Here is a 13,512-nt window from a genome sequence, read left to right on the forward strand (position 1 = left end):
TCATCCTGTTTATTTCAGACCATTTCTCCAGTTTGTCCCGATCATTTTGAATTTTAATCCTATCCTCCAAAACACTAGAAATCCCTCCCTGCTTGGTATTGTCCGCAAACTTTATAAGTGTACTCTCTGTACTAAAGTCAAGATATACCACATCCACCACTTCCCCCCATCCACAAGACTTGTTACTATATCAAAGAAAGCTATTAGGTTGGTTTGACACAATTTGTTCTTGACAAATCAGTGCTAACTATTACTTATGACCTTATTATCTTCTAGGTGTCTAAAAACTGATTGCTTAATTATTTGCTCCATTATCTTTCTGGGTACTGAAGTTAAGCTCAATGGTCTGTATTTCCCTGGGTTGTCTTTATTCCCCTTCTTATAGATTGGCACTATATTTGCCCTTTTCCAGTCCTCTGGAATCTCACTCATCTTCCATGACTTTTCAAAGATAATCACTAATGGTTCAGATATCTCCTCAGTCAGCTCCTTCAGTATTCTAGGATGTATTTCATCAGGCCCTGATAACTTGAAGACATCTAACTTGTATAAGTAATTTTTAACCTGTTGTTTCCCTATTTTAGCATTTGATCCTACCTGACATTCACTGGCATTTATTAAGTTAGATGTCTAGTTGCTACTAAACTTTTTGGTGAAAACTGAAACAAAAAATCATTTACCATGGAAATATTTAATTCATCTCAGCTTGTGGCCAGTGTGGATAGAAGTTTAAAAAGCCGAGCTCTCAGGGTAAACATGAATGGAGACCCACGATACAGCTGGTGTTCGTATTACCTTGTAGGGAGAAGGGGAAACCTTAGTTTTCCCACGCTGAGGTCTCTCATTCCCCATTGAGGGGGAAGTGGCAAAAAGATTCAGAAGTGGCTGAGTTTAAAGGGTTAGTCTGAAGGGTTCCAATCCAGATTTAAAAGGCCTGGGGCCATTTAACTCTGCATTGGACCCAATAAAATGCCTGTATTTTGAAGGGGGATATGGATAGCCTCCTTCACCCCTGTTAAAGTTAATGAAGTGGGACCTGCTGTTTTAAATCCATCCCTGTGTCTCATTGGCCTGCATCTCCTGATCAGTAATGACATGAAGCCACAAATCTGTTTAACCAAAATTGAAGTCCTGGGATCTAAGTATTGATGAATTGAAAATACTAGCTTTAAAAATATGATTAAAGGTCTGTTTGGAGGTAATACCATAGGGAGGCTGTGGGTGTCATAAGAATTAGTCTAATCATGTTTCTGTAATAAAAACCAATTCCTGGAATTTATAAAATTAGCATCATCTTGCTCTAGATGTAACTTGGCATAAAGTGTTTGAGAAGAACTGTATCATTGTTACTCATTTTGTATAGTTAGAAGGTGAGTAAATCCAGTAGTTCCTATCTAAAAATGATCCATTATCTAAGTAGACTCTAAAAAGAGCTGGTACAAGTCATCATGAGCAAATAACTCCTTTGTTAATTTTCCAATTGAAATATGACCTCCTCTCTCTCTCTCTCTCTCTCTCTCACACACACACACACACACACACACACACACACACACACACACACACACACACACACACACACACAAAATTACACCCTTAGAATGGTAGCCTTAGTAGAGAGGCTGAGAACTGAGTGGTTCATGGCAACCTAATTACCCTGTCATCCCATAGTGATCCTTCCAGTTCAGGGATTGAGGCAAATCAGGATGGTAGTTTGAAGAAACTTTCATTATTACGGCCTATGCTAAGCCCCTTCTGGAGGTCTCCAGGATTGTTAATTTGGAACCTCTTGTATACTCTATATCCATACAAACAGAAAAATAATAATACAAATACCTCCCTCATTCTATACTCGCGCTATCCATTAAATAGCATAAGATGTTGAAATTCTAGTCTAAACTTTTCTTGGATACGAGGTGCCAGACTACTGGAAACATAACTAATTTCAGAGGGGTAGCCGTGTTAGTCTGTATCAGCAAAAACAACTAGGAGTCCTTGTGGCACCTTAGAGACTAACAAATTTATTTGGGCATAAGCTTTCATGGGCTATAATCCACTTCATCAGATGCATAGAGTGAAAAATACAGTAGGCAGGTATAAATATACAGCACATGAAAAGATGGGAGTTGCCTTACCAAATGGGGGGGTCAGTGCTAACGAGGCCAATTCAGTCAGGGTGGATGTGGCCCATTCCCAACAGTTGACAAGAAGGGGTGAATATCAACAGAGGGAAAATTATTTTTTGTAGTGACCCAGCCACTCCCAGTCTTTATTCAGGTCTAATTTGATGGTGTCAAGTTTGCAAATTAATATCAGTTCTGCAGTTTCTCGTTGGAGTCGGTTTTTGAAGTTTTTTTTGTTGAAGAATGGCCACTTTTAAGTCTGTTATTGAGTGTCCAGGGAGCTTGAAGTGCTCTCCTACTGGTTTTTGAATGTTATAATCCTTGATGTCTGATTTGTGTCTATTTATTCTTTTGTGATGAGATTGTCCGGTTTGGCCAATGTACATGGCAGAGGGGCATTGCTGGCACATGATGGCATATATCACATTGGTAGATGTGCAGGTGAATAAGCCCCTGATGGTGTGGCTGATGTGGTTAGGTCCTGTGATGGTGTCCCTTGAATAGATATGCGGTCACAGTTGGCAATGAGGTTTGTTGCACCTGCCCTCTCTGTTCTTGTCTGTTCTCAGTTTCTGTGTGTTCTCTCGCACACCCACATGTGGTCACAATACCCAGTGGAACCTCCAACCCACATGGTACTTGTTTCTGGGTAGATTTTAATAGGCCTTGTTTTAGATGTGGCCCCTTAGCCATCTTTTACAACTATCTTAAATGAAGGGTGCATTCTCACATCAGTTTTAATGACGTTTTATCTCAACTCATAACAGGGTTCCTCCAGCCCATTTCAGGACTGTATTTTTTTTTTTTTTTGAATAATGTAAAAAGTGAGAGTAAGAATAACTAGCACTTGCATGGAATTTTCATTTTCACACTCTTTACTAATTTTATCATATTCTCACAATTCCCCTGTAACATTGGTAAATAGTAGTAGCCTCTGTTTAATTACAAATGGGGGGAAGGTGACTGGCCTAAGGCTACTGGGGGGTAGTAGTTGTCAGAATGGCCATTAGAAATGAGCTGGTTCTGAATCTTGGTCCTGTGCCTAAACCATTGCACCCATACCTCTTTGAGAGAAATTCAGTTGCAGCAAAACTGTTACAATTAGAGGCCATGGTTCTCCAGTGCTTTCACTCAGTTTTGTACCATTTCATCCTGGCACAAAACAGATTTAAACACAGTGGATCTGAGGATTCACCTTGTGTAAAGAGACGCTTGGGTGGCACAGAATACTGCAGTACCAAGTTCTACAACACCTTCCCTCTTTCCCTCCTTGCACCCCAACAATTCCCTCCTTTGTAGCCCAGTACAACCTCTGGCACAGCACAATTTACAGCAGTCTTTAGGCTGCTCTAAGCTATGCATATGGACCAGCCTGGGCTCAACAGTTCCGTACTGGGGAAGCACAAAAATGACTTAAAGCTTGTGCCCCAGAATCCTGAGATTTGCCTTGTGCCCAAGATCTGCCCAGAATCCAGCTTAAATTTGAAAAAATGAGACTTCAGCCAGACATTTTGAACTATTTCCAGAAATGAATGAATTTTCTTTTTTAATATTTTAAACTGACTACATACAGTAGGTTAAGGATGAATGTTACTTTGGATTTCCAGCCTTAACTCTGAATTTCCGTGCTTTTATGGAATTAGAACAAATGCTTAACATAATATTAACAGTGTTTTGCAGCAGAAGAATAGAATTCTAAGCAACAGTGCAAGCCATCAGTCAGTGTATTGTAGCTGAAGCGGAGCACAAAGTAAATTGAAACCGTCCTGAAAAAAAGAAGGTGCATTCAGTAAAGCTAACCAGCTATAGAAAGAGGACAATTTTTTTAGTAATGATTTTGTATAATGAGTGATTTTGCTTGCTGTAATGAGGATGTTAGCTTCCAGTCCTCCACAGAAATCTTCAGTGAAAGGACCGTCTAGCAGTAAAAAGCATATAATGCTTTTGGATGTAGTCTAAAAGAACTCCTACATGCAATCATTTTATAGGTTAAACCTAAGCAACAGATTCAGATGTTTAGCACCCACTCACATCTTTTCAACAGTTAACATGTGATTAAGTATAAATGATCAAGGAATTTTGTTTTATCTCTTCTTTACTCATAGATGGAATGTGGCATACGATAACATTGATTAGCGTTTTAAATTTAATGCATTCATTCAATAAATTGTCACTTAGGCACTGATATAAAAATTGCTGTAAACTAAGTAATAATCTCTCTTTTTATATACCAAAGTTAACTGATTGAGTGGATAGCTGAATTATTGACACATTAACATTTTTAAACCCTATTCTTTAAAAATGCTATTATATAGTAAAAATCAACATTTTAATTACATGGCAGGAAATTATGTTTTACTAGAGAATTACAAAGAAAACTCAGTTTGCAAATTGCCTGGATACAGGATTTTTTTGAGGGGGTCCCGGGGATGTAGGTGTTTTGGGGGTTTTTAAGCAATTGGTTTTCTGTGCAACAAGGTAAGTAATGGTTATTCTTTCCTGTCATTGGAGCCAGAGGGAATCGTTTGGAGCAATAGCAGCATAATCGTTCAGAACATTAAACTTCAAGGTGAAAAGCTCACCTCACTCAACAAATATCTTGTTTTCCCCACTGTAAGCAGGTTTGAAAGTGGATCTGAAATGTTCCTCATAAAAAATGTGCTATCAATTTTTGGAGGGCTTAGGTTGGATCACAGATGCATGTTTCCTCTGTTCGCCATATTAGAATTAGTAGTAATAATAGGTTTCTAAAAATAAAACAAAATGCTGCACCATTAGTGACATTAGTCTTATTGATATTTGTCATAGTTCTAATGTGTAGGCATTCTTATTTATACATTGGTTTTCACAGTGTTCTACAGAGTAATTCAAGCTAAACTACTGCCCCAAGGAGCACACGGTCAGGTTCAGTTGAAACATGACATGCTAAAACTAGTTAATATGACACACAACCTCTACGAATATTTCATTTTTGAGGGGGGAATGGAAGTTTCTTTTTTTTTAGTTTTTATATTGCTTTGGGGGGGCACTGTTTTAAACTGTCAGGATTATTTAACAAGCTGCCTTCTAGCTGAGAGGTTTAATTGTCAACTTTGGTGTTTCAGAAAGTGTTTGAGCTGAATGACGCTGAATGAAACAGTTGCCTTTCCTCTGTTTTTATTTTTAAATACATGTTTGCTTAGTGATTTAATTAGACAAAGCAGATAAGATGATAGAACCAGTACTGCTAAAAATTATTGCTGTACTCTAATATTTTTGCATATGTGTCATCAGCATATTTAACAGTTCTGCTGCTGATTAAAATGGCATATCATTAATGCAAGATGTAAAAAGTAGAAACCCCAATATTCATCCTTTTAGCCTTCTTTTCAGGGATATATGGTTCTTTAAAGCATTTGATTTAATAATCAGTGACAGGTTTCAGAGTAGCAGCCGTGTTAGTCTGTATCCACAAAACGAACAGGAGTACTTGTGGCACCTTAGACACTAAATTATTTAAAGAAGTGATTTTCTCCAAAACAGATGTTCCTGTGTTTCCAAAACAGCATGAATAAAGTCAGGTCCTTTTTAAATTAAGAATCAACAGGTATGGATTAACCAGAACAAATGCGTTAATGAATTGTACAAAGATTCTTAAATTATCCCTCTGTTGTGTACTGTACCTTAGGTAGAGCCCTGCAAATCCATTGATATCCACTTTATATCTTCAGATAGCATCCCTGCACAGAGAAAAGATGAGCTCCGTGATCTAATTTTTTTTCCTATTTTGATTTTATGTAGTCCTATAATCTAAAGGAATCAATTTCTAAGCTTCTGCTTAATCTACAAGTTTGTGTTTTAATTGGTCCATCCACTTTCCATGACTACAAAAAAAGAGGATTACTCCAATATTGCCATTAATAACTGAATCCCTAAGAGAGTTCCCTGTGAATGATGATGTACCATGCATCCTCTACCTGCGGCAGTCCCTATCTTGTATCGCTGGTCAAGCTCCTAATTACCCCTTGTCATAAATATAAAGAGAAGGGTAAACACCTTTAAAATCCCTGCTGGCCAGAAGAAAAACCCTTTTAAAAGCTAGGATAACCTCGCTGGCACCTGACCAAAATGACCAATGAGGAGACAAGATACTTTCAAAGCTGGAGGGGGGGATGTCTATGTGATGTTTTTGCCAGGAACAGAAAAGGAATGGAGTCTTAAAACTTAGTAAGTAATCTAGCTAGATATGCATTAGACTCTGTTTTGTTTAAATGGCTGATAAAATAAGCTGTGCTGAATGGAATGTATATTCCTGTTTTAGTGTCTTTTTGTAACTTAAGGTTTTGCCTAGAGGGATTCTCTGTGTTTTGAATCTGATTACCCTGTACGGTATTTACCATCCTGATTTTACAAAGGTGATTCTTTTACTTTTTCTTCGGTTAAAATTCTTCTTTTAAGAACCTGACTGCTTTTTCATTGTTCTTAAGATCCAAGGGTTTGGGTCTGTGTTCACCTATGCAAATTGGTGAGGACTTTTATCAAGCCTTTCCCAAGAAAGGGGGTGTAGGGTTTGGGGAGGATTTTGGGGGGAAAGACGTTTCCAAGCGGGCTCTTTCCCTGTTAGACGCTTGGTGGTGGCCGCAATAAAGTCCAAGGGCAAAAGGTAAAATAGTTTGTACCTTGGGGAAGTTTTAACCTAAGCTGGTAAAAATAAGCTTAGGGGGTTTTCATGCAGGTCCCCACATCTGTACCCTAGAGTTCAGAGTAGGGAAGGAACCTTGACACCCCTGCAGAAAGTTTCTCTATAGATTCTCCTCATCCATACTGTACTACTTTGCTGAGGAAGCACGGTAAGAATTCACATAAAGATGACTGATCAGCATTAAATTCTGTTATCTGTTGACCCTCTGACAATGAGAAACGGGCACAAGAGGTTGTTACCTGGGGTTCTTTCTACCCAAAACTCTTGGTAACTTTTAGTCTGGTGGTGTCAGGAAATAAATCAGGGGAGACATGGCCGTCCAACCGCTAGATGGCTGGCACAAACAGGACAACACAAAAGTGCTTTCACTTAAAGCTAAACTTTACTTAGTCTCAAGCACTTACACACATCCGTAACAGGTTAATAAAACACCCCCAACCGTCGATAATTACCAAAGCTGAGTGTGGCTCTCGAGTGGCACAGCGACAGCCTGCCTGCTGGTGGGGAACACAAGATGCATCCAGAGAGAGAGTTGCACTACCTCCAACTTTTTTCCCTTATTTATACATTAGTAATACAATGACATGTCACTTAAAGAAAACTTGTTAAGCGAGCAGTTTCAAAGGTCAAGTAAGAGGTTTCCTTCTGGTCATGGATTAACCAGGTGTGGTTTTTCAGAGTTTGGACGCCTTGAGGCCCCTAAAATCAATGTATCGGCAATTTCAACACAATTTTTATCAGGAAGGATGCGGGGGTCATGTTGCCCTTTCTGTGGCACCCAAACCCCCCTCCCTTCCTGCCTTGGTTAAGCTCAGGCTGCTGCATAGCCAATTTACAGCCTGCTGACATGACTGTTTTTCGCAATAAGCAATAGTGGTTTCAGGCACTTTACTGGTTTGCCAAAATCTCCCCATACAAGGTCACCCCTACCCTTTATACATAGGTAACTTTTCAGTACCTTGCCCTTTATCGAGGCTCAGCACTATCTTCTGAACACCTTTACAACTCCAAGCTTTTATGTTTTTGTTGGAGTTTTTTAAACCTTTCATGGCAAACTAATCTTTCACCTGTTGTTGAGGCAGCACCTGTGGCCCTCCTGGGCTTGCACAACTTGGATTGCCTCTATTATTTTACTGCTGCATTGGGTCCTTATGTTTATCATTGTATTTGGACTGTGATCTGCATACAAATTTGTTGCATCCATTTTACTAACATACTTAAACACAAACAGTGCATTGCAAATCATACTAGACAACAGTGAAATGTAATGCCATATTTTAATAGATATCTGATGACACTGCAGTATTCCCTTAGAACACATTAAATGTGATGGTGTGTGTGTTTGTAATAGGGGGCTGAGGGTTAATGTGGAATAAGTTGAATTTACAACTAAATATTAAATTGGAGGACATAGAGAATCACACTTCCATATTATGCTTGTTTTTGTGGGTGGCTTTTTCTTCATTAACCTGTGTTTTTAAGTGAAGTGATATCTTTCTTATCCCTACTTCTGCAGCTGCAATGAAAGGACCATGTGCAATTTTGTTTGTTTAATATCCATCTCTACTAGATAAACAATTCTTACTAGTCTCTTAGATGGTTACCTAATACGAGTTTTGGTGTTTCTATTGAGAGAGAAACTTGTGTTTATAATTTGATTAGGAAGCTCATTCTAATTTCTGATATCAAATACAATACTACCATCCTTAAATACTAAGAAATCATAAAAGTCATGCCTCAAAAAGTTATAAGATTGTAAAATAAATACATTTTAATTCTTTAGTTTTGTAGTTTATAAGCCTTTAGTGGATATACTTTGCAGTTCTTCTCAGCAATCATGTGACCTAAACTTTTTTTTTAAATGAAAGCTGTGACTTTAAGAAAAACACCAAATATTATGAGAGTTCACAATACTGCAAACATTAGATTTGTAAGTTGAAAATGTTCAAACATTGATTTGTGTTCTCCCCCCTTCACCTTTCTCACCTGCCCCAAATTGTCCTGCTATGGCAGCCTGAGTGAAGAGACTCAGTCTCAAAAGGGTGGACGAAAGGAATTGCCTCCAGAATTGCTTGGGTCTGTGAAGGAGGTTGGATGGAGTTAGCTGTAGAGCAGGTGAACAAGAGAACCAGTGACTTTTTCCAGACAGGGTGGAAACAAAGGGAGCCACCCCATCCTGATTTCCCAGAGAGCTGGTTATCATTACTGCATAACTCTGAACTCAGCTCATGCTCTACACAAGTGTTCTTCAGTCAGTGGATCACAGTTCCCAAAGGGGTCAAGAAAGGCAAGCAGGGAGGCTGGAAATTATATTACAAACTAAAGCAAGGAAAATCTTGCTCCTCCACTCCCTGCACACCCTTAACCTTCAAGGTCAAGTTTTTTGTCTACCTGTTGAAAAACACACACAAATCAATTATATAGGCTTATTGTTATCATTGATACTTTTTTCCTCTGACTTATATAATCAGTGTGAGGGGGGTCTTGAATTTTTTCTTTTTAAACTTTGAATGGCTCACTACCCTGAAAACTTTAAGAATCACTGCTGTGCACCATGCAGCACTGAAGATGGAGTAGTAAACCACACACTAGGATTTCAACATATAAGGGTGGGGTGGGGAAGGGGTTCCTGTAGCTGCAATTATGACACCATTGTGTGAACTGGCTTTGTTCTATTTCTATTGTATGTGGCCTACTGCAGCCATCTGCATTATTCCACCCTATCTGAGTGTGCTTTTCCAGACTAATTTGCAGTTCTGTGGAGATTAGGGCTATCAAGCGATTAAAAAAATTAATCGCGATTAATCATAGTTTTAATCACACTGTTAAACAGTGCAATTATGCTACTTTTACTGAGCTGCGTGGGGTTCCTTCAGCAGAGTGAGCCCTTGTTTGCAAGGGGGGGTGGATTATATCTTAAGGATTCCACATGCAGTGGGGGAGAAGAGGCTGGTGCATGGAGGCTGAGCTTGCCAGGCCCGTGTTCTCTATGAGGTATTCCCCAGAGCGAGGGCCGGCTGGGGACATTGGGGCATGGGGAGGGGTCGGTCCCTGGAGCAAGGGCCCAGTTGTGGACAATGGCATGGCATGGGGGGTGGTCGCAGGGGAGAGTGGCTGGCCAGGGGCAATGGGGCATAGTGCAGGAGGTGTGGGGGGGCAGTCCTGGGAGCAAGTGTCTGGCATGGGGCAATGGGACACGGTGCAGTGGGGGGATTGGTCCCAGGAGTAAGTGGCTGGCTGGAGGCAATGGGGCATGGCGCAGGTGGGGGAGTCAGTCCCAGGAGTGAGTGGTTAGCCAAGGGCAGTGAGGCATGGCACAAGTGGGGAAGTTGGTCCTGGGCGCAAGTGGCTGGCCAGGGGCAATGGGGGGAGTTGGTCCCAGTAGCAAGTGGCTGGCCGGGGCAATGGGGCACGGCACATGGGAGGGGCGGGGTATGGTCCCGGGAGGAAGTGGCTGACCAGGGACAATGGAGTAGAGCACTGGGGAGGAGGGGGTCAGGATCCCTGCCTCTGCCACAGCCAGGATGAGAGCCACTTCTTCCTCTGTCCTCTTCTCTTCCTGCCCTCCAGTGGTGGCTTGGGTTACTGCACCTGACCAGACACTGTCAAGTCCCTCACAGCTGATGCCTCCCTCCTGGTCCAGAGGTCTGTGATGAACATATTAAATAAATTAACACATTAATTGTGTTTTCAGTTAATCGCAGTGTTAACTGCGATTGACAGCCCTAGTTGAGATATTTACTCATTTATATGTGTCCAAGATTTAGAAAAAGCAAACTTGAATGTCCTGTCTTGAATGTAAAAGCAAAATGGTGATCTATGAATTATAGAAGTCTGTTTGGGCCTACAGGCTACCAATCTGATGCTGTGTTCTACATGGTGGATCATAGCTACTAGAAAAGCCATCTGTCTTGTCAACAAGTGAAAATGAAGATAATTCTTAAAACTCAGCAATGCTTGGATATGTGGTATTGACAAACTGCTTCACACAAACATCTTTGGTCAATTAGGATTTTGGTAAATGTAACACAGCCTTTGACAAATGCAATATTTTGTAAATGAGGAGCAAAATATAGCATCTAGAAGAGGAGATTGTGTTAGATGGTCATACCATATTGTACTTACCAACATGCATTCAACTCATTTTCAATTCCTTAATATAGTGACTTTCACATTTTAGTTAGTTCAAAAGCTACACGATAGTGTAATACTAAGTTTTCAGTCAATCTGAATGTATATTAATAGACTTAAAACAAAAAGGTGGATTATGACATAATAGATATGAAAGTATGTAGTTGGTTAGGTAAGAAATGTAATTATTTTAGGGTAACTACACCTCACCATCCATCATTGCTTAATTGAAATCAATATAACTTAGTATAAGAAAGGCTATTGCATTTATATTTAAAACCAACATTTTCTATTGTTCTTTTAAACAGAACTAATAAGGTGTGATATTGGATTTTTGAACTAGCCTAGTTGAACCTACATAAATGGAATTACAGTTTACAGAGTACAGATATTGTGCAATCACAGTTTAGGTAAGCCTATTTAGTGAAACATCAGTAGAGCAGAATGTGTGAGTTGACTACACAGCTATTTGAAATCCTGATCCAATCCCCAATAGCAAAAAAACCCCTCAGAATAGCAAGATACACCAATGACTCTGTCGTCCCTTTTTAATTTATTCTTTTCATTTTTCATTTGAAATGGAACCAATTGTCGGGCATTACAGCTTAGCATGAGGCACAGCCAAGGGCCATTAAGCTTACAGAGACTAAACATCCCCACAGTGGGAACAGAGCAGAAATATCTAGCTTCAGATTTAATAGAAAGGGAAGGTGCTCTTGCTGTTTGTGTAGAAGAGGAGTTTGCATTCTACATTAGAGTCAAGATTTTAAAAATAACTTGTGACTGAGTGCCTCAATTTTTGGATACCCAAGTTGAGATGTTTTTAAGAGACCTGATTTTCAGAGAGTGATTAGGAACCCCAAATCAGTAGTCATTTCTTAAAATCTTATATTTTGGTGACTAATTGAAGTAACGTTGCTTGAAGTGTTTTCCCCCTCCCAAGCCTTTTGAAACAATAACCTAAGCTGGAATCCTATAGTTCAGGATATTAGAATTAAAAAGCTCTGTTTAAGAGATTCGACCATTATTTGAGTAATAGAATTAGTCCAGTTAGGGTTGCCAACCCTCCAGGATTGTCTTGGAGTTTTCAGGAATTAAAGATGAATTTTTAATCAAAGATTGTCATGAGATGAAATGTCCAGCAATATGTCTAATCAAAACTGGCAGCCCTAGCTCCAATATTGCCCATGCTTGCTGTTTTATGGTGATCATAATGATGTTTGCAAAGTTGTGTAGGTTTTTATCCAAGATGGCCACCATCTCCCAGTACTGTAAATGAGACTGAAGCAACCAGCTGCCCTCAAAGAAAATAGTGGCCTTTTTAGTTCTCATGTGAGAGCCAGACTGGGGTCAGTGACTGTGGAGGTTCTGTAAGTGAGACTGAAGAGGCAACAGGAAAAGGAGTATGTTAGGAAACTAGACAGGATACTGAGAAATGAGGACTATGGGAAGCAGGAGGCAGATTGAGATGAGTTTAGGGGGAACAGGAGACAGACTGAGGGGGATGCAGGGAAATATGATATGGCAGAGCAGGAGAATGTGATGGGTATGAGACTGAGAAGAAAGAGGGGAAAGAAAGAGGGTAAGTGGGGAACAGTACATTTGGGGTAGAGCAGGCCAGGTGCATATGAGTGAGGCAGTTCCCCATGCTTCAGTAGATATAAGAAGTTAAGTGAAACAGAGTCCTACTTTTTTGTGTGTGCATTGAAGGATTAATTAAGAACCTGAGATTATCACACACAAATTGGGGTTTGGCAGCTTCCCCCTCAGGTGAAAAAAATCAAAAAGCAGATAAAAGCAAAAGCAAAAAACTTAATTACAATCTCATGTTTTAAGGTGGTCTTTTGATTTTGGGGGCCTGACTCAAGATTGTTGAATGCTTGCGGTTGTTGATACTATTAGTTTAAAAAAGTAATTGGCCCCTCAAAACAGATAACAGGGGAGAAGATATTATATCAACAATACACGATGCTTATGCTCAGTACTGGAGGTTATTTACAAACAATTTTTTACAAATGATATTGTACAATCATAACAGAAGATTTTTATTACTACTTGTATACTCTGCCCTTTTACTATTCTTTGCTAGTCTATGAACCTATGTCACTTTTATTGGTGGCCTATAACTTTAGTGCAATTTAATTGCACTAGTGGTTCTTCTTGCCCAAGGATCTGCAGACTGAGTAACCTTTTCAGGCTACTTTCTATAGCATTGTAAAATTAGAATGAGTATTTTGTATTGTTTGTTTGTTTTACTATCTGAAAGTAAATTAGTGGATTTTGTATCTGGAATGTCATCTTTAATCAACCGAGGAAATTTTCACTATTGTGAAAATTTAATAAGTCAAAGAAATTTCACCCAACTGCTTTCATAATCGCAGTAGTACTAATTTATGTAATAAAGAATAGCCAGCTTGATATCTCTGGCAGAGGTGCTAGTGATCTAGGTGATGAAGCTGAACAAAATCTCAGAAGTATGGTGAAGTCACTACTAGGGACAGGACAGACATTTTCTACATATCGCTTGCTCATTCATGAAGCAGCAGTAGTGTCTATCTCAGAAGCTCTGTTTTAGAG

At 39.6% G+C, this 13,512-nt stretch overlaps 2 protein-coding genes across 2 annotated transcripts in view; one reads left to right on the plus strand and one right to left on the minus strand.

Moving 5' to 3' along the window:
• The window catches only part of ITFG1 (integrin alpha FG-GAP repeat containing 1), a 212,387-nt gene that overhangs the window by 169,697 nt on the left and 29,178 nt on the right, over positions 1 to 13,512 (plus strand). The window lies entirely within an intron of this gene.
• Positions 1 to 13,512, minus strand: part of LOC140896254 (borealin-2-like) — a 242,415-nt gene that overhangs the window by 31,197 nt on the left and 197,706 nt on the right. The window lies entirely within an intron of this gene.

This window comes from Lepidochelys kempii, chromosome 12 (genome assembly GCF_965140265.1).
Source record: "Lepidochelys kempii isolate rLepKem1 chromosome 12, rLepKem1.hap2, whole genome shotgun sequence".
In the NCBI taxonomy this organism is placed as follows: Eukaryota; Metazoa; Chordata; order Testudines; family Cheloniidae; genus Lepidochelys; species Lepidochelys kempii.